Source organism: Herpailurus yagouaroundi, unplaced genomic scaffold (assembly GCF_014898765.1).
Source record: "Herpailurus yagouaroundi ecotype Mexico unplaced genomic scaffold, PumYag 355, whole genome shotgun sequence".
NCBI classification, from domain to species: domain Eukaryota; kingdom Metazoa; phylum Chordata; class Mammalia; order Carnivora; family Felidae; genus Herpailurus; species Herpailurus yagouaroundi.
Window position 1 is genome coordinate 9405061 of NW_024412572.1, and position 27173 is coordinate 9432233.

General features: G+C 39.9%; 1 protein-coding gene and 1 long non-coding RNA gene across 3 annotated transcripts in view; one reads left to right on the top strand and one right to left on the bottom strand.

Moving 5' to 3' along the window:
* Positions 1 to 5064, bottom strand: part of MICAL3 (microtubule associated monooxygenase, calponin and LIM domain containing 3) — a 231500-nt gene extending 226436 nt beyond the window's left edge. For both annotated transcript variants that reach the window (XM_040462748.1, XM_040462770.1), the window contains exon 1: positions 4967 to 5064. The gene's annotated coding sequence lies outside the window, so the exon portion shown is untranslated. The remainder of the gene's footprint in view (positions 1 to 4966) is intronic.
* LOC121022015 (uncharacterized) overlaps positions 4075 to 27173 on the top strand; it is a 32944-nt gene continuing 9845 nt past the window's right edge. The window contains exons 1-4 of the long non-coding RNA XR_005786782.1: positions 4075 to 4587; positions 4895 to 5139; positions 16449 to 16678; positions 19393 to 19758. This is a non-coding gene — a long non-coding RNA (uncharacterized LOC121022015). The remainder of the gene's footprint in view (positions 4588 to 4894; positions 5140 to 16448; positions 16679 to 19392; positions 19759 to 27173) is intronic.

Here is a 27173-nt window from a genome sequence, read left to right on the forward strand (position 1 = left end):
ATTAAATCTAACACAGTAGAAGATATCTTTCATGCATTTGGAATTTCAAAAATCTTTATTAAATAACTTTGTTGGGAAAAATTCTAGAATATAGTACTTCTAGGACTTTTCCTATACACTGGCATGTTGTATTCCCCCCAAATTTTACCTATTGCACTCTAAATAGCATTATGTTATTTTTTAAATTTGTTAATTGTTAGCAAAAAGGAAAACAGTATCACAGTGTTGTTATAATTTGCACTTTTGATTGTTGTCAAAATAAACACATATTTGTGTGTTTGCTCATTTGTTTCCTCATGTGAGTGAATTTCTTTTTATGGACGCTGAATTTATCCATGGAGGTTTTTTTCCCCCCAGTCAGGTTTATGGAGGTATAATTTACATATTATAAAATTTACTGTTTTTAGTGGAGAGTTCTGGCTTTTAACAAGTACATGCTGTTATAAAATAGTTCTTTTATCCCTGAACTTTCCTTGTTCCCCTTTGTAATCAACTTCTCCCTCACACCTCCAGCTCCTGGAAATTGTTAATCTTTATTTTTTTCTCTATAGTTTTGTCTTTTCCAGAATGTCATGAAAATGGAATCATAGTGTATAGTGTGTGTTTTTTTTTAATTCTGAAGAATGTTTTTGGTAGTATTCAAACTACTTCATTAAAGGTTTGGTTCAATGTAAGAGAGCAACAGGAAGAACAGAAGTTGTAATTGTCACTCAGTTTCTTGTACCACCACACCTGGGATAAAGAGCTTTTTAGAAATGAGACTTCAGGGGGCGCCTGGGTGGCGCAGTCGGTTAAGCGTCCGACTTCAGCCAGGTCACGATCTCGCGGTTTGTGAGTTCGAGCCCCACGTCGGGCTCTGCGCTGATGGCTCAGAGCCTGGAGCCTGTTTCCGATTCTGTGTCTCCCTCTCTCTCTGCCCCTCGCCCGTTCATGCTCTGTCTCTCTCTGTCCCAAAAATAAATAAACGTTGAAAAAAAAAATTAAAAAAAAAAAAAAAGAAATGAGACTTCAAAAAGCCTAAGTCAATGCTTAACTTTTTCTGCTTCTCCCTTTTCAACACCCCACCTCTCTCTCTCTCTTTCTCTCTCTCTCTCTCTCTCTCTCTCTCTCTGCATGTGTGAGCAGAGGAGAGAGAGAGAGAGAGAGAGAGAGAGAGAGAATCTTAAGCAGGCTCCATACTCAGCACCGAGCCTGATGTAGGGCTCGATCCCATGACCCTGGAATCAAGACCTGAGCCAAAATTCAGAGTTGGATGCTCAACTGATTGAGCCACTCAGGCACCCCTAAAGACATTAACTTTTAATCTATAATATAAAATGCAAATATTTCCCCCACTGTATTCATTTTCTGTCAAATTTTAAATTTAAATTTGAATGAACAGTTCTCTCCCCCATGGATTGATTCAAATAATCCATGATTATTGATTCAAAATAATCCATAGATATAAAATAGATTGAATTCTATTTTTTTTTTTTTTGCTAGCTGTTCTAGAATTTGACTTTTTAATATTTAATTTGATTCAACTTTAGTGTTGGCCAGTGTTGCAGTAAGGCAAAGACTTTAAAACTTTCTTGGATGTGACCCACAATAAGAAATACATTTTACGTCATGACTAAGTACACACAAACAGATATACACAGAGATAAAACTGAAACACATGTTTTGGGAAACAAAGCTTCCACTCACTGCAGGGGATGCACTCTGATATTTTCTATTCTATTCTATTGTGTTTTCTTTTTCAAATGCTGGCCATGACCCACCAAACTGATTTCATGACCCACTGATGAGTCTGAAAAAGTATAAAATAGGATTTTATTAATGCATCACATTCCTGTTAGGTATTTGCACTTTACGCTTGGGTGACACCTGCAGATGAATGGATATACATGGATTAAACCGGGTCAGATTGGACATTTTCTTCCAGGGGCATGTTGAAGCAAATTGCTCCTTTTCATAGACTAGATTTTGGTGGTCACAGTAGAGAGGGGCATGGTTTTGCTCGTCCCAGTGTAGCCATCCAGTGGACTGGCAGCCTTCACAGGGTTGGCCTAGCCTGCCCTGTGAGGTGGGTCAGCTCTGAGGTGGCCTGTTGGTACAGGGTCTTTGGGTTTGGGGTAGCAGAAGCCACCATGAGCCATCTTTCATGTGGAATTAGTCGAAAGCAGCTCCAGTTCATCTGAGAGCTAAGAGCAGTCCAGGTGAAGCATGCCTATGGCCCAGCTTTGCCAAGTGAATGCTGGGGAAAGCCTGTGCAAGGCCCATGCTGGGTAAGTGAAGGCATTGTCTCAGGAGGTGAGGTGGACTCCATGAGGAGACAAAATAGTGTGTGTGTGGCTGTGCACAGGTTGGAAAAACAATGACTAAAGGGAAGGATGGAGGCTGTTATAACTATCTTGGGTTGTTTAGAGAGAGGCACCAAGAAAGGGCTTGCTTGTCTAGGTCAGAGCCTGAGAATGCAGAGACAAATAGTCCTGTGTAGCAGTGTGGGAGAGCTATGATCATTCTGTAATCAGGAAATACCTCCCAGCCACTCACTCAGTGGCCCTGGCACATAATGTTTTGTGATCCACATTAGGTAGCTTGTATGATCTTTAAACAGCATCTTAATTCTCTTGCCTATTTATTAGGTGAATGACTGAGCCATGCTGAGGGTTTCAGAAGATACAGTACTTTCATACCTATTCCTCAAGGAGACCATAACTATTTCTCTATTTAACCAAAATTAAAGAGTATAAGGCAGCTGTGATGGATGAATTTCTGGTTCTAGTTTGGTAGATGATGCTTAATAGTGTATTTAAAATTCTAACTTCTCATTCCCAGAGTTTTGAGGCCTTACCTCATTTCCTTGAGCACCTTAGGTATTGCTGTGTAGTTTCTGCCTCCCACCTGCTTTACAGCACTTATGAATATTCATGAGATAATATTAGAATGTGAGCATTGGAAGAACATCCCACAACAAGGTTTGCTTGCCAGGCTGCAATAGTACTTGTAGAGAGCTTACCCTGGTGCCTGAATTTTCAGGGAAACTAAGATTTTAGGATTTCCCCTAAGCTTGGAGGAGTTCAAACCATTCAGGAGTTTGACCTGAGAAGGATAATGCTTTATAATTCTTAGGTGATTTTGTTGTTGCTTTTCCCTTCTTTAGAGTGACCATTGCATTCCTAACCCCTCCTGTACTTTCTATGTCCGTTCTCCTTGCAGTGGGTGGAAGATTTACACATGTGACTCTGGCTAGTACTAACAGATGTGAAATCTATAAATCTACAGGGAGCCATGGCTTTCACCCTATAGACTTGCAAAGGCACACATCTCTTTTTCCCCTTGCACTGGAGTATAAATCAGAACATTACATTTAGTGAGAAAACCTATTGTGGAGAGATGCTTCCTCCCTCCTCTGAAATATCACCTTCATCCTGAGCCTCTTTGAAGCATCTGGATCCCTGCCATCTGTCTTCACTTGAGCTTCTAGGCATTCACAACAATTGTATACCCTGCCCTACAGCAGCACCTTATTTAAGAAGCTTAGTTTAACTATCAAGTTCAACTGGGAAAATGTCATCCTAATCCATTGGAATGGTGGATTGCAAATTTCATTCATTAGGTTCACCTGGGAGCTTTAAAAAATCCTACTGTCTAGGCTGTATCCCAGATCAATTAAGTCAGAATCTCAGGAGATGGGACCCAGGCATCAGTATTTTTGTAAGCTCCCCAGGTGTTTCAACATGCATTCAGGATTGAGGACCACTGAATAGTATTGCAGGGACCCAGCAGTTCAGCCTTCTGTTTATCTTTCATTTTAGCAAGATTTTGCCTTTCCTGTGAAAGGAATCTTTTTTTGTTATGTTTTTTAAAGTTTATTTATTTATTTTTGTGAGAAAGAAAGAGAGAGAGAGAGAGAGAGAGAGAGAGGCAGAGAGAGAGAGAGAGAGAGAGAGAGAGAGAATCCCAAGCAGGCTCTGCACTTTCAGCATGGAGCCCGATGTGGGGCTCAAGCTCACAAACCGTGAGATCATGACCTGAGACGAAACCAAGAGTCGGAAGCTTAACTGAGCCACCCGGGCGCCCTGAAAGGAATCTTTACAACAATTAAAAACTCTAAATAGTTGATCACAGTGCTAGACCAATAAGAAAGCTTTCTTGGGGGGTGGGGGTGGGGAGAGGAACGAGATGGGTTGGCTAGCAAGGAAAGGACTTCATACACACAAAGTATTTTGCTATGGAATTGTAATCATTCGATTCTGAAACAAGATGCAGTCCCCTAGAAGCCATTCGACACTTCCCTTTGCTACCTGGAAGGAATGAACTTGACCATCCTTTTGTTAAAAATCTCCAAGAGAAGTAGTGTGCTGCATCCCGCGCAGCCTCCCGGTACATGCGTGTATGTGCCTATTTTAGCTGTGGCTGTATACTTAGCTGTGTAGGCAAGCGCTAGCGCCCTCTGCTGGAACAAAGTAGAATTCTCTCCTCGCGTAACAATTGTTTCTTCAGGCTGAGGTAATGGATTCGTTTCCTTGAGCTCACCAGAAAGGACGAGGTTTCGACAAGGACTTCCTGGCATTTATTCCTCTGACATCTGGCATACCACTGGTTTGTCTGGGTTATTTCTTTGATTGTAGGAAAGAAACACAAAGCATATTGGATGAAAGTGCTGGGAAACTGAGCCCGGCTCCTTCTCTGAGAGGTTTTGGAGCGTTTATTTGTGATGCTTGGTATTGGCACCAGTGGGGTATTGTGTGGTAATGGAGACACTGAGACTGGAGTGTAACTCCCACTGGTTAAGAGAGTCGTGCATTTAAAGGGAGACGAAATAATAATTCCAAGAAACCCAAAGATGTCAGAAGGGAAAATGCTTCCCAATCATAAGCAATTTAAAGATGTGATTTTTTTTTTTAAGGCAGCAATCAAGACATACAACCTTGTCATTGGGGAGATTTGTTCACCCAAAGGAAGACTTGATGGTACTCACCGGTTAGAGCTTCAAAGGGCATCTCCTCGATACGTAATAAATGCTGGCTCTCCACCGTCAGTCCGTCCTCAGTATGCAGGTGCGGCTGCTATGGCTGCGCACATCGTTAAGTGCTGCACACTCCACCTTCCCGCTGGACCACCCACCGGAGGTTAGCATCGGGAGTCTCCAAGGTACAGCCTCTTCTCCCCCTTGTCCCTTCGCTGCAATTCTCTCTCAGGGTACAGGGATTAACAGTCGAGGCAACGAGGAAGGAATGAGATCCTGGGTGTCTGCCGCTCGCTCCTTGTCCTCACCGCTGCATCTCAGCTGGGGTTGGAGAAGTCCGTGCAGCAGAGCTGGATGCTGGCTCGTCACGGTTGCTATGGTGATCAGGAGCAGCCGACTTGACGGTGGCTGGGGAAGGCAGTGGAGAAGAGGTAACAGATGAGTGATGACGTGCTAGACTGTCCTGGGATCTGTTGAGCCACAAGAGAGCTAAGAGAAGTGGAGTTCCTGGATGGTACTATCCAGAATGTCTGTTCTTCAGCTTCAAACCAAAACCAAAACCAAACCCTCCCTCTTCTGGGATTCTTTCCCTCCCTCCCTCCATCCCTCCCTGATCCCTATCTCAACACACACCCTAGCATTTTAAGGCTTGGAAATTCCAGTGCTATTTTGATGTTCCTTGCCCTAGGGAATCCCGCATGGCTCCCTGGGGGAAGTGTGCAGTTGCAAGAGGCCTCTTAAGGGTCCTTTTTCTGAGAAGGGCTCCTGCTGTTGGAGTCTAAAGAATCATCTTTCACACTTCCAAATGACTCCCCCTGGATTGTCATGGCCCACGGAACTTGAAAGAAATCTGCCAAGCACTAAAAGATGGAGGACAGGATAGATTTAAATAAATTCCTATCAGGATTTGCTTATTATGATTATAGCTTTATAATCAGAGCAGGAAGAAGCCTTAAAGATTATTTCGTCTTCAAGGATCATTGGCTTCAGTATGATATCCTTCTCAGCTATGTGGTCAAAAGCAGATTGACTCCAGCCAGAACTCTCAGAAGAGGTCTGACCCTTGCCTGATGACTTTGAGAAGGGGCTCTTGCTTGTCCAAAGGGTATCCCTTAATCACATCATTGTCTACCTCATTAATTAGTGTTTCCCTTATTTCCATAATCATTATTATGAGGAGTGGAACTGACAGATTCAGGGGTTGTAGTGTAGAGGTGGTCCCTGCTTGTTATCGCGAGTCTCTCATTCATCACACAACTCTGCATCTGTGTCCATTCCACCCATAGATCTGCAGGTGTTTTGCTCTAGTTCTAGAATAAGGGAGGGAATACATTTTTACTGAGCTCTGACAATGTTCCTGGACTTTTCATGGGTTATTTCATTTAATCCTCCTGTCAACTTGTGAGATTTTACATCACTGTTTTATAAATTAAGAACATAAAAGCACAAAAAGTAAGTTTCTTGCTTGTGTAAGGGTATTCAGCTAGAGAAGTGACAAAGCTGGAATGGCTGCCCAGTTCTGTTTAACATGATAATGAAAGGTAGGAGGCCATCTGGGTTTAGCCCAAGTAGATTTTAGGAAAAACTTCCTGGGATGTTCAGAATCACTGGTAATTTCTCCCACTTCTCATGTACTGCTTTAATCTATTTCCACTGTTTTTAAAAAGAAATAAAATGTTTATTTTAGAAAACTTGAAAAATGTAGAAACAGAAAGGAATAAAAGCCATCCATACTCCTACCATCCAAAGAAAACTATGATTAAGGGCACTTGGGTGGCTCAGTCAGTTATGTGTCCAACTTCCGCTCAGGTCATGATCTCGTGGTTCACCAGTTCGAACTCGGTGATGGACTCCGCTGACAGCTCAGAATTTGAAGCCTGCTTCAGATTCTATGTCTCCCTCTCTCTGCTCCTCAACTGCTTGTGCTGTCTCTGGAAAATAAATAGAAACATTTTTAAAAATTAAAAAAAATTCTGATTAATATTCCTGTTTTCTTCCAGTCTTTTTTCTTTTTATCATTAAACTAAGACTGTCATACGTAAATGTTTGTGTCACCCCCCAAATTCATATGGTGAAACCTAATCTCCAATTGATGGTATTTGGAGGTAAAGCCTCTGGGAAGTGATTAGGTCATGAAGTCCTCATGAATGGAAGGAGCACTCTTATAAAAGAAACTTCAGAGAACTCCCTGACCCTTCTGCCATGTAAGGATACACGGAGAAGACTGCTGTGTGTGAATCTTCACCAGACATGGAATCTAGTGATCCATGGTGATCTTGCACTTCCCCACCTCTGAAACTGTGAGAAATAAATTTCTGTTGTTAATAAGCCACACAGTCTATAGTAGTTTGTTATAGCATCCTGAATGAACTAAGACAAGGAATACACGCACACACACATACACATACACAATTGTCTACAATTGTACAATTGTAATTGTATCCTGATTTTCATTTAAAATAACCTTGTGAAAATTTTACCCTCCATTAGGGTTATTTAAAAACATTACTTTAGGGGCACCTGGGTAGCTTAATCACTTGAGTGTTGGACTTCGGCTCAGGTCATGATCTCATGGTTCATGAGTTTGAGCCCCACATCGGACTGGCTGCTCTCAGTGTGGAACCTGCTTTGGATCCTCTGTCCCCCTCTCTCTCTGCCCCTACCCTACTTGCACATGCTTTCTCTATCAAAAATAATAAATACTAAAAAAACATTATTTTAAATGCTACACACTATTTCATCAAATGAATGTACCATAATTTATTTTTTAAATATTATTTATTTATTTTGAGGGAGAGAGAGAGAGAGAGAGAGAGAGAGAGAAAGAGAATCCCAAGCAGATTCTACACCATCAGTGTAGAGCCTGAAGTGTGGCTTGAACCTACCAACTGCGAGATCATGACCTGAGCCAAAGTTGGATGCTTAACCAACTGAGCCAGCCAGGTGCTCCTGTATCACAATTTCTTACTGAATATTTGATTTATTTCCCATTTTTATTAACTGCATAGAACTGTAATAAATTTTTTTCTATATAAATCTTGCCCATGTTTGTGAATATTTCATTTACAATTGAGTCCTAGAAGTGAAATATTGGATTAAAGGTATCAACTTTTTTCTTTTAGTTAAGGCTTTACTTTAAAAAAAAATAAAAAAATATATATATATATATATATATATATATATATATATATTTAAGTTATCTCTGCACCTAACATGGGGCTCAAACTCACAACCCCAGTCCAAGAGTTGCATGCTCCCACTGACGGAGCCAGCCAGGAGCCTTAAGACTTTATTTTTTATAATTTTTTTTTAAGTTTATTTATTTTGAGGGGGGTGGAAGGGGCAGAGAGAGCAGGAGACAGAGAATCCTAAGCAGGCTCCTCGCTGTCAGCACATAGCCCGATGTGGGGCTAGAACTCACAAACCATGAGATCATGACCTGAGCTAAAGTTGGACATTTAAGGGACTGAGCCACCTAGGAGCCCTGAGACTACTTTTTTAGAGTAGTTTTAGGTTCACAGTAAAACTGAGGGAAAGGTACATAGATTTCTCATATACTCTCTGTCTTTAGATATGCATAGCCTACCCATTATCAAAGTCCCCCACCAGAGGGGTACATTTGTTGTAACTACATTGACACATCATTATTATCCACATAATTTATCTTACAGTTCATTTTTGGTATTGTACCTTTATGGATTTTGACAAATATATAATGATATGCATTAATCATTATGGTATCATATATTTTCATTGCTTTAAAAATTCTGTGCTCTGCTTATTTATCCTCCAACCCCTAGCAACCACAGATGTCTTTACTGTTATTACTGACTCTGTAATTTTGCCTTTTTCCAGAATGTTGTATAGTTAAAATCATACACTACATAACTTTTTCAGATGGGCTTCCTTCACTTAATAATATGTATTTAAGATTTCTTCATGTCTTTTCATGACTTGATAGCTCATTTCTTTTTAGCACTGAGTAATATTCCATTGTGTGAATGTACCACATTTCATTTATCCATTCACCTACTGAAGGAAATCCTGGTAGCTTCCAAGTTTGGCCAACTGTAAATAAAGCTGCTATAAACAACAATGTACAGGTTTTTATGTAGGGTAAATACCACAGAACATGACTGCTGGATCATATGCTGAGTATGTTTAGTTTTGTAAGAGAATGTCAAGCTCTCTTCTAAAGTGGCTGTACCATTTTGCATTCTTGTTAACAATAAATGAGAATTCCAATTGCTCCACATCCTTGTCAGCATTTGATGCTGTCAATGTTCTAAATTTTGGCCATTCTAATAGGTGTGCAGTGGTATCTCATTATTGTTTTAATTTGCATTTCCCTGCAATGATGATGTGAAACATCTTTTCATACACTTATTTGCCATCCGTATACCTTCTTTGGGAGAGGTCTGTTAAGGTCTATGGCCCATTTTTTAACTGGATTGTTTGCTTTCTCACTATTGTATGTTAAGGGTTCTTTGTATATTTTGGATAATAATTCTTTATTGGATGTGTCTTTTGCAAATATTTTATCCCAGTCTGTGGCTTCTCATTCTCTTGGTACTTACTTTTGCAACTAGAAGTTTTTAATTTTAACAAACTCCAAGGTATCAATTATTTCTTTTATGGACTGTACCTTTGGTGTTATATCTAAAAACTCATTACCATACTCAAGATAATCTAGGTTTTCTCCTACATTATCTTCTAGGAGTTTTATAGTTTTGCATGTTAACATTTAGCTCTGTTGCCTATTTTCAGTTGATTTTTTTTAATTTTTTGCTTTTAATCTTTATTTATTTTTGAGAGAGAGAGACACAGAGTGAGAGCAGGGGAGAAACAGAGAGAGAGGGAGACACAGAATCAGAAGCAGGCTCCAGGATCTGAGCTGTCAGCACAGAGCCCGATGCAGGGCTCGAACCCACAAACCATGAGATCATGACCTGAGCCGAAGTTGGATGCCTAACCAACTGAGCCACCCAGGTGCCCCTTCAGTTGAGTTTTTGTGAAAGGTATAAGGTCTGCATCTAGATTCTTTTTTTTTTTTTTTTTGCATACAGATGTCCAGTTGTTCCAGCACTGTTTTTTGAAAAGACTGTCTGAACTTATTGTATTGTCTTTGCTCCTTTGTTGCAGATCACTTGACTGTATTTATGTAGGTCTATGTCTGTGCTTTCTTTTCAGTTCTATTGATCTGTTTGTCTTTTCTTTCATCAGTACCATACTGTTTTGATTATTGTAGCTTTATAATAAGTTGTGAGATCATGTAGCATCAGTCTTTTGATTTTGTTTTCCTTCAATCTTGTGTTGGATATTCTGGGTCTTTTGCCTCTCCAAATAAATAAACTTTAAAATCAGTGTGTCTAACCTCTTTTTTTTTTTCTCCCCTCCCCCATGGACTTCTATTAAGTTTCTCAAAGAGGTTAGAGATGGAGAGAGCCAAAGCATAAGAGACTCTTAAAAACAGAACAAACTGAGGGTTGATGGGGGGGGGGGTGGGAAGGAGGGGAGAGTGGGTATGGGTATTGAGGAGGGCACCTTTTGGGATGAGCACTGGGTGTTGTATGGAAACCAATTTGACAATAAATTTCATATTTAAAAATAAATAAATAGGGGCGCCTGGGCGGCGCAGTCGGTTAAGCGTCCGACTTCAGCCAGGTCACGATCTCACGGTCCATGAGTTCGAGCCCCGCGTCGGGCTCTGGGCTGATGGCTCAGAGCCTGGAGCCTGTTTCCGATTCTGTGTCTCCCTCTCTCTCTGTCCCTCCCCCGTTCATGCTCTGTCTCTCTCTGTCCCAAAAATAAATAAACGTTGAAAAAAAAATAAAATAAAAAAAAAAGAAAAGAAAAAAAAATAAATAAGTAAATAAACATTAAGAAATGACTAGCACAGAAAAAAAATCAGTGTGTCAATAGCTACAAAATAAATTACTAGGAATTTGATCGGGATTACATTGAGTCTGTAGATCAAGTTGGGAATAATTGACATCTTGAAAATAGAGTCTTTCTATCCATGAACGTGGAAGATCTCTCCACTTATTAGTTCTCCTTTGATTTCACTATCAGAGTTTTGTATTTTTCCTATAGGTCTTGTACATATTTTGTTAGATTTGGGGATCCTAATGTAAGATATAAGCATTTTTAAGACCTTCTAATCCTCCTCTCTGGTGGGGATTTCTGAATCACTGGCTGCTCCACAGGGCATGCATAATCCTATCCACTCATATCTTTCCCAGTGTCTGGTGTGCCCACAGCTGGCATTTGGCATTTATATTGTTTATCTCATAAACGCTTTAGGAAATTGAAGTTAGCTGTTTTCAAAGTTTTTCTGTTTGTTTTATTCAGAAAAACATGACAGTTACTTATTATTTTTAAATGCTCTATAAATAGCATGGCCCCTGCACAAGGATAACATGCAAATTCGTGAAGCATTCCATATTTTAAAAAAAATGATCTACAAGCAAGAAATAATAAAACATTAGTCTTTAAGAAGAAAAAATTTAAGACAGAAGTGGTAAGCTTTCCAAGGTCTTATAGTAAGTCAGTGATGCTGGAACTTGAAGCTTATTCACTATTGACTCTGATGGTGGCCTCAGTCCCATCCTGTTATAGAAAAGCTGCCTTTGATTTCCTTCTGATCCCTGCATTTTATTTATTTTTTATTTTTTAAGTTTATTTATTTTTGGGAGAGAGGGAGAGAGAGAGAACACACTAGCGGAAGAGGGGCCAAGAGAGAGGGAGAGAATCCCAAGCAGGCTTCATGCTGTCAGCACAGATTGTGTGGAGCTCAATCCCACAAACCATGAGATCATGACCTGAGCCAAGATCAAGAGTCTTACACTCAACTGACTAACCACCCAGGTGCTCCGGATCCTTGCATTTTAGTTCAGTGTTTAACACTAACTGGATGATTAGATAAATTTAATAATGTCAAAGGGGGTTGTGCTTGGATGATGAGAACTTCTGAAGACAAGCAACTAGAGTAATAGAACTTTCAAAGGATGGGAGATAAGGCTGCTTGATGTCACTGATGATCTGCCTAGTGAAATGTGAGGAAAGCCAGGCTAATGCTGACTCCATTCTTCCTTGGCAGAAGATGGCAAAAGACGGAGGACATGTAGGGGAGGGTGGGTACAACACTGACTGGAATGTCTTCAAGCTACTCATTCATTCATTCATTCATTCATGCATGCATTTGTTCATTTAAAATAAGCTTTATGCCCAATGCAGGGCTTGAACTCATGACCCTGAGGTTAAAAGTTGCATGCTCTACCAACTGAACCAGCCAGGAGCCTCAGCCAAGCCTTTTAAGCATTTTTTATTCCCCCAAAGAAGAAGTTAGGTGTGGCAGGGTGAAAGGTGGATTATTTTTGACTATTTAAAAATTTACCTTGTAAATCCAGATTATACTGAAAGGTTTTTGCTCTTGGCTACAGGGCTAAAGGATGCTGCAAAATTAATGGGAGTGGATACATTATGGTAACAGATCTTTCATAAATTATCTTATTGGGCTATGTTAGCGTAAATTTCCAAGTATAAAAACATAATATTTAGCACTGATTTCACTAAAAGGAGTATAAGACTGATATTTCACCAGGAAGTTTTAGTTAACATACAGAATTTGGGAACTGAATTTATTGCAGCTAAATTGATGAATACCTAAACTTTGTTGCAGCTTTTCTCTTTCACAGCTTTTCTTTTTCATTATGCAAAAGTAGAATGTCTATGAATGAAGGTATCCACCATGTTGTTTTCAGAGTTTAATTTCTGTAAGGGAATGCCTGAGGTTCAAAGTTGAAATCCACACATTTGAACACAGAATTTATGTATTAGAGTTCTTCAGAAAAAAATATAATGTGTGTGTGTGTGTGTGTGTGTGTGTGTGTGTGTGTGTGTGTGTATAATAAGAATTAGCTCACAGACTTATGGAGGCCAAGCAGTCCTATGATCTGCCATCTGTAAGTTGGATAGACATAAAGCGCATGGTATAATTCAGTTGGAGTCCGAAGGCCTGAGAACCGATGTCCGAGGAACTCTCATGTCTGAGGGCAAGAGAGGATAGATGTCCCAGCTCATGAACAGAGAGAGAATATGCCCTTCCTCTGACTTTTTGTTCTATCCAGATCTTCAACAGATTGGGTGACACCCATACACATTGATGAAGTAGATCTTTGCTCAGTCTACTGATTCAAATGCTAATCCCTTCTACCAGACATAACCCAGGTATGTTTTACCAGCTATAAGGCAACCCTTAGGCCAGTCAAGTTGACACATTAAATTAATACTCACAATTTATTTCAGCAAGTTACCCCAGAGTGAAAGTGATCACTCCATTCTTTTTTCCCCCCTTCTCAGCCTTTTACCAGCTGGCCATTTGAATTTATACAAGACATATTGAAATTTCTTGGGACCCAGGAAATCATTCCCTGCCCCTTTATTATTTTACAGATGAGAAAACTGAGGCTTAAAGAGGAGAAATGACTAGTTCAAGATCACATTGAATTTTATTAGTGATCTTGAAGTCTGAAAAGAGACTAAATTTGCAGATTATAGAAAGCCAGGAAAGATAGCTAACAGAAATAGATTGAAATCTATTTCTAATATGTAGATAACAATATAAATATCAAAAATGGTCTGCCTGGAATGATAGACTAAAACCAATAAGTAAAGATTTAGCATCAATAAATGATATAATGATCATACTTTTGGTTGAAAAATCTATTGCATGGTACAGGCCTGTTTTGACTAAAGTTCATGTGAAACAATATGGTGAAGTTAAGTCAACTATATAAAAGCTGTAAGTGAGAAATAGCTGCTGAAACAGATGATGCAACCTCTGGGGCTATACTAATAGTCAGAGAGTGATCTGATGTTGCAGGGAGTATATGGCCTGGGAAACCTGGTGTTGGCCAGTTCATATTTGTAACACTATATGTGGTACAGGGCACAATGTTCTGACAAGGAGCTTGTCAACTGGCATTCATCTGCCAGAGGATAATGAGGGTTCTGAGCTCTGCTCCACAGGATGAAAGGCCACAGCAGCTAGGAATGTTTAGCTTTGAGGCTTCTGAAGGACACAATAACTGCCTTCAAATATCTCATGGGCTGTCAAATGAGGAAGAGGTATGTGGCTTGTTCTATGTCACTCAAATGGCAGAAGTAGGATCATTAAGGATGATGGTTTATGTGAGATGAATTTCTTCTCTAAGATTTTCCAACATTGCTGACTCTCAACAGAAATGGTCTGTAACTGTGCTCAAGAAAATGCTGGGGTCCATGTCTCAGAGATCTTCCAGGAGGGTACTACTCTGAAAGAAAAGTTGAGTTCATGACTTCTAAGTTCCCCTTAACTCAAAGATTCTGTGAGCCTCCAAGGGTCATTTCTTTTGTACTGCTATTTCACTCTGCTAGATAATGTTTTAATATTTTTGATCTTCTGATTTCTAAAACAATTCAGAGTGGTTTGTAATATTAGAATATATGTTTTTTAAAAAGCAAACAAAACTTTTAATGAAAAATTGAATCCAGAAGGACCCTTGGGAAAGAGTGAGCTGCTACAGAATTTGGGCATTAAATTAAAGTCTGGGCAAATAGAGAAATTATGATGTAGACTCTGTACTTTTATCAGTATTAGTGTTGACCTTGACTTCCTAATGGGATTATAAGATCCAGAATGACAGGGAACAGATCTTTACTTCATTTTAACTTCAATAACATCTATCAGAATATTTTATACAGGATAGGTACTTAGTGGGGCCCCTGGGTGGCTCAGTTGGTTGAGCGTCTGACTTTGGCTCAGGTCATGATCTTGCAGTTCATGAGTTCGAGCCCTGGGTCAGGCTCTGTGCTGACAACTCAGAGCCTGGAGCCTGCTTCAGATTCTGTGTTTCCCTCTGTCTCTGCTCCTCCTCTGCTCACACTCTGTTTCTGTCTCTCTGTTTCCTTCAAAAATAAATAAGCATTAAAAAAACAAAAGAATAAGTACTTAGTGTGTTTTGAATGACTTGCCTTTCTTAAAGGTAGAATAGGACTTATTTTTTCCTTTATATTTTTCCTCAGGGTCTGGTAGAAGAAGTGTCCTGGTTAGGCTATAAGTCATAGTTCTGAAGCTATATTAGCTTGTTCCAATGGGGTAGCCTGACCTTGGCCTACAGTAAGTTCCGACTGCCATAATTACATCTACTGGTGACAGTCATAATTACATCTACTAGTAACTCTTCATGTTTCTAGAACAAATTTCTGTCTTAAATGCATTGTGCTGTAGACTATAGCTGCTCTAGGACACTGGCTTCATTTCCACTGTAGTTCTCCATTGTATCTGGTAGTAACAGTAACCAACATTTATATTTCATTAACTTAGAGCACAAGCACTCTTCTAGGTGTTTGTTTTGTCCTACTTACTGCTGTATTAAGTAGTTACTCCTTTTAGTTCCATGTTTGGAAATGGAGGTGGAGAAGTTAAGTGACTTGCTCAAGGTCACAAGTTAGTAAGTGGCAGAGCCAAAATGTGAACCTAGCATTCTGGCTACAGATTTTGTGCTCCTAATCACTATGTCCTTCTATTTCTCACCGAGATGTCTAAGTGCAATGTGTATTTAATCAAGATGCTAAGGGACCAAAGTCCAAGCAAGTTTGTCTTCTTGGTGACAGGACACCAGGTGGTAAAGAGTTTCCTCTGCCCCTCCTCTCTCCATTGTTCCTTTTGTTCCCTGGAGACCAGCTCAGAAACCTCCCCACTGTATTTCCTTCCCCACCCCAGTTTTCTGGGATTGGCTGCTCTCCAACTCTGCTTCCAACTCTGCTCCCACTCTGCGTGGCTCAGGGCTTTGGAATGAAAGACGCAAGACTGAGCTCCTTAGAGTGACTCACATCTGTTTGGAGCAGTTATAGCCTGTTTTTGTGCCACTTAGCAATTCTTCCTCCCCAGATCCAACCCTTCTCCATTTTCCTAAAAATGCCAGATGGTATATACTTATTTTTAAGTCAATGTGAATTTTAATATACTTAGCTTTGGAGAATTTATTAACACTTTTCCTGTTTCTTCACCAACCCCCCTCCCCCAGGGGATAATTAGAATCACCCCATGATATTGCAAAACAGGAAAGCCTGGGTAGCTGCTCAAGGGCATGGTGTTGCAGAAATGACTCTTCACCTCTGACCTACTGGTAGATGCTTAATGGGAACTTTCTGATGATGACATCCCAGGTCAGGTGGTGATAGGGCTAGGACCAAGCCCTGCTATGGCTTTGTTGAATCCAGGGTGGAAGGGGGACAGATCTGTGCCTGGCATCTCTTTCTTCTGTTCCTGTTAGACACAGCTAAGCCCAAGGGTAGGAAGAGGGTGTGCCCATGGGAACTTCATTTATGCAGTTTCCACACAGCTAGAAGTCAGCCCCTTTCTTTCAATCTAACCAGCCAAGTCACTGGCACCAAACACACTATCTGAAGTTGTGTAAATCCCCATATCAGTGAATGTTCTCTATTGTAGGAGGCCTCTTGGGGCTGAAGAGTTGGGAGAGGCTCCCAGGCTTGAAGCAATAAATGAGCAAGTCAACAATCTTCTCTACCTGGACACACTGAGCCTACATGCCTGGAAACAGCCAATATTCTACCATGGACTTAGTCAAATCCACTGAGACAAAAGCCAGATGGAGTACAAACATAAGGGATCACTCATAGAGCACTGTGATCTTCCATCCCTGTCTGGACCTGTTACAGGTAGCAGAAAGAGGAAGGATAAATGAACACCAAGGATACTTCAAAAATGTCTTTAGACCTAAACTAAAACAAGAAAGCCTAAGTTTGAGTTCCAGTTATACCACCTATTAATTGTGTAACCTTGAGCAAATCAACTTCTCTAATGCGCATATTTCCTTATTTGTCAAATAGGAATAGAAATTCCAGTTCCCCTCATTTTGCAGGAATATGTGAGGATCAAATGACAATGCACATGAAAACACTTTGTAAATTCTAATAGTCCTATGGAAAGGTAAAGGATTATTATAAATTCTTATTTATTTTAGTTATAAATAATAATAGTTTTATCAGTTTGTTCCTTTATTTGATTTTTTAAAAGTATAGTTGACACACAATGTTACATTAGTTTCAGGTGTACAGCATAGTGATTTGATAAGTCTATTCATTATGCTCTCCTCGCTACAAATGCTACTCAATTTTTGATCAGAACTATGTAAATAGTAAAGTGGAGAGCTTCAGTCTTCTGTCACTTTCTATTCCTTGTTCTGATCCAGGGAGGCTGCCAGGGGGCTGGGTTTGGTAGGTGCAATGCAGACTTGCAGGTAACATAAGAAGTATGGAAGAGGCAAGTAACTGTATATTCATCATAGTAAGGGAATAGAGCCAGACAGAATTCAGAGTCAGTGGAGGAGATCAGTCTTGGTCACAGTAGTAGAACCACTCTAGACAGAGTTGACCATCAGGTGATGTGTTAGTGTGAAGCAAAAGGTAATCTCAAGCACAGTTTGAAGTCAAGACAGATATAACATAGAGGTCCTTTGACAAGGTCTCCCTACAGAGTGGGGTTTCCTAACCTGGGCTGCTCAGAAAACCCTGGTCACTTCCACTCTGGACTTTGACAGACTGAAATAAACCAGAATTCCCATGAGGGAGGATTCTTGCCTGTCTGCCCAATAGTCTTCAGTATCACTGTCTACATGAAAAGCTATGCCCCCCGGCAGACTTAGAATCTTCTTGTGTAACCACAACCCCCAAGGGTTTCCAGTTCAGATTCCTAAGGAGGTAGCATTGACTCATTGAAAGGAAAGCTTACATTTCTGATATCAGAAACTTCATCCTTAATGAATCCTGACTGCTTTTTGTGTCTGGAGTAAGAGTTCCAGCAGTAAGATGACGTTGTTACCCAGGCTAACCCCTAAGAGAGATGCTTGAGGAAAAGAAAATCAGGAAGCTCAAAGGAGAACAGTGCAGAGGGTTCAAATCATTCCAAAACTAGCCTATCAACCCTGAGATAGTTAAGCATAATGGATAACTAAGGATAGAACCCAGGATCTTGGCTCCCAAACTAATATTCACCTGTTCCAAGAGGTGATTTTGTACACTGAAAAAAAACAAAACCAAAACCAAAACCCTACAAATGATTTTCCAAAGAAGTTTGTTGAGATTTAATACTTTGAGTAAAGAACTTAATAAATGAAGACTCTGGTCTTCCTGAAGTATCCTAAATAAGAAAAATAAACCCTCAGTTGATTAGTTTTTGGCTTAGGTCAGGGGTTACAAATTGTTCACGGGCCATGTATGGTCAGAAGGTGTGTTTTGTTTTATCATTTTGTTACACCAGTGTTTAAGGGCAATTTAACAGACACTGGGGGTTATCTGGTTGAAACATACCCTATGGACACTTAATAGGACTAAGAAAACAGTGAGAGCAGGGCCTCTGATTGGGCACACCAGAGTATTTGATGAGAGAGCTGAGTTTATAATCTAGTTTGAGGAAATGTGATGCATTCACATGGAGGGAACTAACCCTAACTGTGAGACGCAGATGGCCAGTGGAGGTTGAATGACGGGAACAAGGACCAGAAGAGTTCTGAAGAAGGGGAACTCACTCTTACCTGGGTGGTGAGAGAAGGCTTTTAGGAGGAAGGGAACTGACACAGTGTTTGGAAATGAGGGTGTTGGTGTAGAGCTGTATTCTAGGGTAGGAAATGAACAAGCTGAGACTTGGAGGCAGGAAATCTCCAGGTATATTCAGAAGACAAAGAGCAGGCTGAGGCAGAGAATTTGAGTTGGGGAGAAATGGGAGATCTTGAATGAAGAGAAGTAGCAATCCTGTCTCTGAGTCTAAAACTTATGGAATTAAATGTCTCATCATTAAAAGAATGGTCTTTGGAGGTAAGAGACAAAGGCACCTGGTAGCCAGAAGCATCGGCTGCCTGTGGCTTAGCTCCCCTGGTATCCATCTCTCCTCTCTATTGCTGAGCTACCTATAGGGATCCCCCACTCAATTCCCTCCTTGGGAGACAGATACCTCAGCCTGGTTAATCAGACAGTGGCTAATGGGGATTATCATCCCCATCAGCAGGGTGAGGGGACTGTGAAGAAGGCTGAAAGTGGCAAGATTATGGCTGACATCATGATGTAGCTGGAGGGCTGCCAGCAAGGATGTGCTCACTTTGCTTTTCTTCTTGCCCAGAAATGCAGTCAAATGTCAGCTCAAAGCCCTAACTTCCCCACATCCCTGCCTAATACATACACATACACACACTGTTATATACCAACCTCTGTAGATGCACTGTCCCTCATGTGTGGCTATCAGGCATACCATACACATAAGCAGATATATAACCTGAACAAGCAGATTTAAACTATACACATACTTATACAAAAGCATATACAGTATATATGTATATATAGAAAAGCCTATATATATATTTGCTTGGATTCTTTTTCAGAATACTGAAAGTCAGAGCATGTTGTCACATAAGGAAGATGAAGCCTTCAAATAAATCTGCAGCCCCTCCTGGTATTTTATTTGGTCTAGGAAAAACCTTTGGGCTCCCTGTGCCAACCCCTCCATTCCCTCTCCCTCCTGGGATTTCTAGGACAACCATTTGCCACTCCTCTCTCTGTCCTTTTCTCTAGTCCTCATCTGATTGGCTAACACAGTAGGCATTCCATATTTTGATGACCTCTTTGTGACATGCAGGGAGAAGAACTGATCTTGTTCATGGCAGGTTTAGCTCACAAGCCTATCTTCTACTTGTTTCCTTGCAACATCATTTAGCTACTGCATCTGTTAGCCACCCCTTCACTCAGAGGTGAGAAGCTCTTCCTTCTTTATTCTACCATAGGATCTCCCTTGACCTAATGAAAGCCTGTGAACTCCAACAGGCAGACCAGAGAACCTACCAATTTTATAGAGAAGACCTCAGTTTTCCCCCAAAGCTCTACTATGGAGTGACCTATTTGGCAAATCACTGTGTGAGAAAAAGTCATTAAATCCTCATTTCTATGTGTCAAAGCATGATTTTTCTGTAGCAACTTTCCTAGAGGTGATGTATCAATATTTATGATATATTTGTTACGAATACAGTGTACGGATATAAAACAAAAAATATGGTGCTCATTCCCTCTAGGAATTCACATTTTCACTTAGGAGACACATCCAAAATATATATCTAATTTGTCCACTTTTTTCAACTCTTCTGGTATAAGCCACCATCATCTTTTTGCTTGGACCTACCAAACACTTAATCTTTTCTTTCCCTTGAATTCATCCTGTAGAAAAAGTGATGGCTTTTTTTTTTCTTTTTTAATTGTGGTAAAATATATATAACATACAACTTACCATTTTAACTATTTAAAAAATTGTGGTAAAAAACATAACAAAATTTACCATTGTAAACACTTTTAAGTGTATGGTATAATACTGTTAGCTGAATGCACATTGTTGTATAACTGATCTCTAGTACTTTCCATTTTGCAAAACTGAAACTCTGAACCCATTGACTCCTCAACAACTCCTCATTTCGCCCTTCCCCCAGATCCTGGCAACCACCATTCAACTTTCTGTTTTCAGAAATTCAACTACTTTAGATACCTCATATAAGTGAAATCAAGCAGTATATATTTTTCTTTTTTTGTGATTTGCTTATTTAACTTAGCATGATGTCTTCAAGTTTCATCCATGTTGTAGCATATGACAGAACTTCCTTCTTTTTTTTTAATGTTTATTCATTTTTGACAGAGAGAGAGAGAGAGATAGAGACAGAGCATGAGCAGGGGAGGGGCAGAAAGAGAGGGGGAGACACAGAATCTGAAGCAGGCTCCAGACTCTGAGCTGTCAGCACAGAGCCTGATGCGGGGCTCGAACCCACGAACTGTGAGATCATGACCCAAGTCAAAGTCAGACGCTCAACCAACTGAACCACCCAGGCGCCCCCAGAATTTCCTTCTTTAAGGAATTTCTTTCCTTTAAGGCTGAATAAAACTCCATGATATGTATATATTTTTTCTTTATCCATTCCTCCATCAATGGACATTTAAGTTGCTTCCATCTCTTGGCCTTTGTGGAAAATGTTGCAGTGAACATGGGTGTACAAATATCTTTTTGAGATTGTTTTCAATTCCTTTGGGTGTATACTCAGAAGTAGGATTGCTGGATCATATGGTAGTTCAATTTTCAATTTTTTTTGAAGAATCTCTGTATTGTTTTCCACAGCAGCTGCACCATTTGACACTCCCATTGACAGTTCACAGGGGTCCAATTTCTCCATGTCTTTGCCAACACTTATTTTCTGCTTTTTTCCCCTCCTTTTAAAAAAATTATTTATTTAAATTCAAGTTAGTTTACATACAGTGTAGTTTTGGTTTCAGGAGTAGAACCCAGTGATTCATCACTTACATATAACACCCAGTGCTCATCCAAACAAGTGCCCTCAATGCCCATCACCTATTTAGCCTATCCCCCCTCCCCACCTCCCCTCCAGCAACCCTCAGTTTGCTCTCTGTATTTAAGAGTGTCTTATGGTTTGCCTCCCTCTCTGTTTTTATTTGTTTTTATCTTATTTTTGCTTCCCTTCCTCTATGTTCATCTGTTTTGTTTCCCAAATTCCACATATGAGTGAAATCATATGATATTTGTCTTTCTCTGACTTATTTCGTTTAGCATAATATACTATAGCTCCATCCATGTTGTTGCAAATGGCAAAATTTCATTCTTTTTGGTCACTGAGTAATATTCCATTGCATATGTGTATATGTGTGTGTATATATATATATATATATATATATATATATATTCATTAGTTGATGGACATTTGGGATCTTTCCATATTTTGGCTATTGTTGATAGAGCTGCTATAAACTTTGGGGTGCATGGGCCCCTTATCCAAATCAGTATTTGGATAAATACCTAGTAATGCAATTGCCTAGTCATAGGGTAGCTCCATTTTTAATTTTTTGAGGAAACTCCATGCTCTTTTCTAGAGTGGCTGCACCAGTTTGCATTCCCACCAGCAGTGCAAAAGTGTTCCCCTTTCTCTGCATTCTCACCAATATCTGTTGTTTCCTGAGTTGTTAATTTTAGCTATTCTGATAGGTGTGAGGTGAGTATCTCATTGTGATTTTGATTGGTGTTTCCTTGATGATGAGTGATGTTGAGCATCTTTTCATGTAATCTTTTAGCTATCTGTATGTCTTCTTTGGAAAAGTGTCTTCTGATCATTTTTTTCACTGGGTTATTTGTTTTTTGGGTGTTGAGTTTGGTAAGTTCTTTATAGAGTTTGGATACTACCCCTTTATCTGATATATCATTTGCAAATATCTTCTTCCCTTCCATCAGTTGCTTTTTAGTTTTGTTGGCTATTTCCTTCACTGTGCAGAAGCTTTTTATCTTGAGGAGATCCCAACAGTTCATTTTTGCTTTTGTTTCCCTTGCCTCCAGAGACATGTCAAGTAAGAAGTTGTTCCAGTTGAGGTCAAAGAGGTTGCTGCCTGTTTTCTCCTATAGGATTTTGATGGTTTCCTGTCTTACATTTAGGTCTTTCATTCATTTTGAGTTTATTTTTGTGTATGGTGTAAGAAAGTGTTCCAGGTTCATTCTTCTGCATGTTGCTGTCCAGTTTTCCCAGTACCATTTGCTGACGAGACTATCTTTTTTCCATTGGATATGCTTTCCTGCTTTGTCAAAGATTAATTGGCCATATGTTTGTGCATCCATTTCTGGGTTCTCTTTTCTGTTCTGTTGATCTATGTGTCTGTTTTTGTGCCAATACCATACTGTCTTGATGATTACAGCTATGCGATACAGCTTGAAATCCAGAATTGTGATGCCTCCATGTTTGTTTTTCTTTTTCAACATTACTTTGGCAATTTAAGGTCTTTTCTGATTCCATACAAATTTGAGGATTGTTTGTTCTAACTCTGTGAATTCCCTCCCTTTTAGATGGTGGTTATCCTAGCAGGTATGAGGGGATATCTCATTGTGGTTTTGATTTGCATTTCCCTGATCATTAGTGATGCCGAGTATCTTTTCAGGGGCATGTGTTTTTGATCATTTGAATATACTCTTTGGGGGAAATGCCTAATTAAGTCCTCTGCCCATTTTAATTTTTATTTATTTTATTTTTAATTTATTTTTATTAATTTCTTTAATGTTTATTCATTTTTGAGAGAGAGACAGAGCATGAGCAGGGAGGGGGCAGAGAGAGAGGGAGACAGAGAATCTGAAGTAGGCTCCAGGCTCTGAGCTGTCAGAGCCCAATGCAGGGCTCAAACCCACAAACCATGAGATGAGATTATGACCTGAGCTAAAGTCAGACATTTAACTGACTGAGCCACCCAGGCACTCCCTCTGCCCATTTTTAAATCAGGCTGCTTGTTTTTTGGTTGTTGAGTTATAGGAGTTATATATATGTGTATATATATACACACACACACACACACACACATATATATATGGCATTAACTCCTTATCAAATATGTGATTTGCAAATATTTTCTTCCATTCCATATGTTGCTTTTTCACTCTGTTGATTGTTTCTTTTGATGCACTGAAGTTAAATTTAATGTAGTTCCATTTGCCTATTTTTGCTTTTCTTGCCTGTATTTTTGGTGTCACATACAAGAAATAATTGCCTAGTCCAATGTCATGAAGTTTTCCCTTGTGTATTTTTTCTAAGAGTTTTATAGTTTTTGGTCTCACAGTTAGGTTTTTAATTCATTTTGAATTGATTGTTGCATATTGTGTAAGGTAAGGGTCCACCTTCACTCTTTGGCATGTGGATATCCATTTTCCCAGCACCATATGTTGAAGCAACTTTCCCCATTGCATGGTCTTGACATCCTTATTGAAGATCATCTGACCATATATTGGGGTGGAGGGTTATTTGGAAGCTTTGTATTTTGTTCTGTTGGTCCATATGGTAGTACCATACTGTTTTGATTACTGTAATATAGTTTGAAAGCAGGAAGTGTGATCTCTCCAGCTTTGTTTTTCTTTCTTGGGTATTGTTTTGGGTATTCAGAGTCCTTTGAGATCATTTAAAACATTTTTAAGTGTCCAATTCAGAGGCATTAAATACACTCACCATGTTGTACAACCATCACCACTAGCCATTTTCAGAATTTTGTCATCATTCCAAGCTGAAACTCTGTACCCACTAAACCATAATTCCCCATTCTGTCTTCACCCAGCCCTGGTAAACCACTATTCTACTTCCTGTCTCAATGAATTCTAGGTACCTATTCTAGGTACCTCATATAAGTGGAATCATACAAAATTGTCCTTCTGTGTTGGCTTATTTTACCTAGCATGATGTCCTGAAGGTTCATTCACATTGTAGCATGTCAGAATTTCCTTCCTCTTTAAGGCTTAATATTGGTCCATTGTAGGTATACACCAGATTTTGTTTATTCATTTATCTGTTTTTTTAAATGTTTATTTATTTATTTTGGGGGGGGAGAGAGAGAGACACAGAGAGAGAGAGAGAGAGAGAGAGAGCACAAGCAGGGGAGAGGCAGAGAGAGGGAGACACAGAATCCGACACAGGCTCCAGGCTCTGAACTGTTAGCACAGAGACAGACATGGGGCTTGAACCCATGAACTGTGAGATCATGACCTGAGCCAAAGTCAGACGCTGAACTGACTGAGCCACCCAGGTGCTATTCATTTATCTGTTGGTGGACAAGAGTGATATTTTATAAACACAAATCACATCATTCTTCTGTACCTTAAGGTGCTTTTCAATGCTCTTGGGATAAAGTACAAAATCCTTCTGGCCCGGTCTGATGGGACCTCTGCCTACTTCACAGCCTTATCTTCTGCCATTCACTCCTCACCACTATTTATTTTCTCCAATAAGCCTCACATCTTCCTTCCTCAGACTTCTACACATTATTTTCCCTCTGCATGAAACATATTTCCTCCCCCTTCACCCACCCCATCGTTTGCCTGGCTGACTCCTAGTCAACCTCCAGGTCTCAGCTGAGACTTCTCAGGGAAGCCTTTCCTGACCTCTTTAAGAAGGTGTCCCCTGCCATCAATGCTTGTGGCACCTGCATCCCTCAGGAGGAGCAGTAACCACAGTTATAGATAATTAGTTCAATACCCATCTTCTTTACTCATACTGTGAGAATTCATCTTTTTTCTCCAGAACACTGAAAGAGTTATTATTACTCTTTCATCAGGAAGTGAAGAGTAGAGAAAAGAAGGTCATTTTGGAACTATGGAGTTTGCAGTGTTCAGGGTCCTTCTCTATTGACACCCAGGCTGCCTATTAGTGAACAAAGACCCTACACTAGAAAATACTATCACAAGGCCCTCCTGCTATCTCACCCCCAGCATGCCCAGTTTAGGTCCTAATACCTCTGCCTGCTGCACTCCTCCTTCACCTCCTTCTCTCCTTTAATTGATGTTTCTTAGGTTTCCTTATTTCCTACCCAGTAGCCATTTCCAATGCAAGATTTGTCTTTCACCTTCAACATGTTTAAATCAACTTTTCAAGAAGGTTTCCTTATAGCTGCATCCCAAACTATGAGTCACAACTCACTATTTCTAGAAATGTGTACATTTCATTTGATTCTCAGCCTTAAAAAAGATTCTAACCTTACCACAGAGGAGGTTTAATTGTTCAAATCAGTTCTTGTCAATAAATATTTGTTTGGCTTTTATGATATGCTAGACATGATGCTAGACTCTGCGGAAACAAAAATGAACCAAAATGGTAATCTTTGCTTTGAGCAGTTACGTGATGAAAATGTATACATAAACAGATATGTTGAATCTAATATAATTACGGCTATGATATAAGTATGCAGGAGTCCTTGAACAAAGCTGGGAGTAAGGGGAAAGCTTCGTGGATGAGGAATATCTGAGTTATTTTGAAGGGTAAATAAATGTAATTAAGGTGAAGAAGGGTGGGAAGGGCATTGCAAAGGCTCTGACTTGTGAAAGAGCACAGTGAGTATGAGGGCAGGCTATAAGCAATTTGACTACTAGAACATAAGGAATCAGTGAATGAATGGTGGGTGAGAAAATTGAAGTACTAGGAGGAGCCAGGTTAGAGAGGACCTTGAAGCTGAACTAAGGAGCATAAATTTCATTCTGCGGGGGTAATGTGGAGCCACTAAAGAATTTTAAGTAGCATAGTAACATAGTTAAGATCTGAGTTTTAGACAGACCTGGCTATAGGTGGAATAAACCTTAAGATATACTGTTAAGTGAGAGAAGTAAGATGCAGAATGGTGTATATAATATGCTACCATTTATGCTAATAAAATATTATACAGATATATATATGCATGTATATAGATATATGTACTGGGATAATGCATAGACTACCTGTGTAAGTATATTTGGAAAGCAAGAGTTGTCTTGGGTAGGAGAGCTGGTTGTCTGGACACAGACATGAAAAGGAGACTTATTTTTCAGTGAATATACTTTTTTGTACTTTTTATTACTTTTTAAGAATGAATTTAGTCTTTTTCAGGAGTCGTCTTTAAAGATGATGATATAGGAGATTCCTGAACCCTCCTCCTCTCATGGACACACCAAATGAAGAGCTACACATGGAGCAATTCCCTCTGGAAGTACAATCCAGAACTGGCTGAGTAATTTCTATACATCAGTCAAAAAAAGAAATGCCCACATCAAAATGGATAGGAAAGGCTGAGATACACTCTCATCATAAATTCCACCACCAGCACAGTGCCATACAATCAGGAGGGAACCCCTAACTCCCAGCTTCTCTTTGAGGAGTAAAGGGTTTGGACCCCACATTTAGTACCCCAACTTTTAAGATTTCTACCCGGTAGATGGACCCCCAAAACATCTACCTCCAAAGGCAATGGGGCTTGAGTCCGTGAGACCCACAAGAAGCAGTCATTCATAGACATGAGCCCTCTTTCTTGCTATCACCTCAGGGTTCAATGCAGGGGAGCCAGCAAAACCTGCCAGTCTCCCAGCCTTTCTCTGAATAGTGTCCATCTACTTTTTTTCTTTAAAATCTGCTGCCTTTGGGTCAAGCTTCTAATTAACAGGCATCTAGGGGCTGACTGCCATCATCCTCAGAGACCAGGGAAACTGGCAGACACCTCCCTCGCCTTCTACCTCCTGCTTGCTCCAAATCACCATATGCCCTAGGTGAAGCTTATATACATGTCTGCACCTCACTTTTATGGATGCCACCTGAGAGATGGGTCCACAGATCACATGGTTCTGATAGCCAATGGA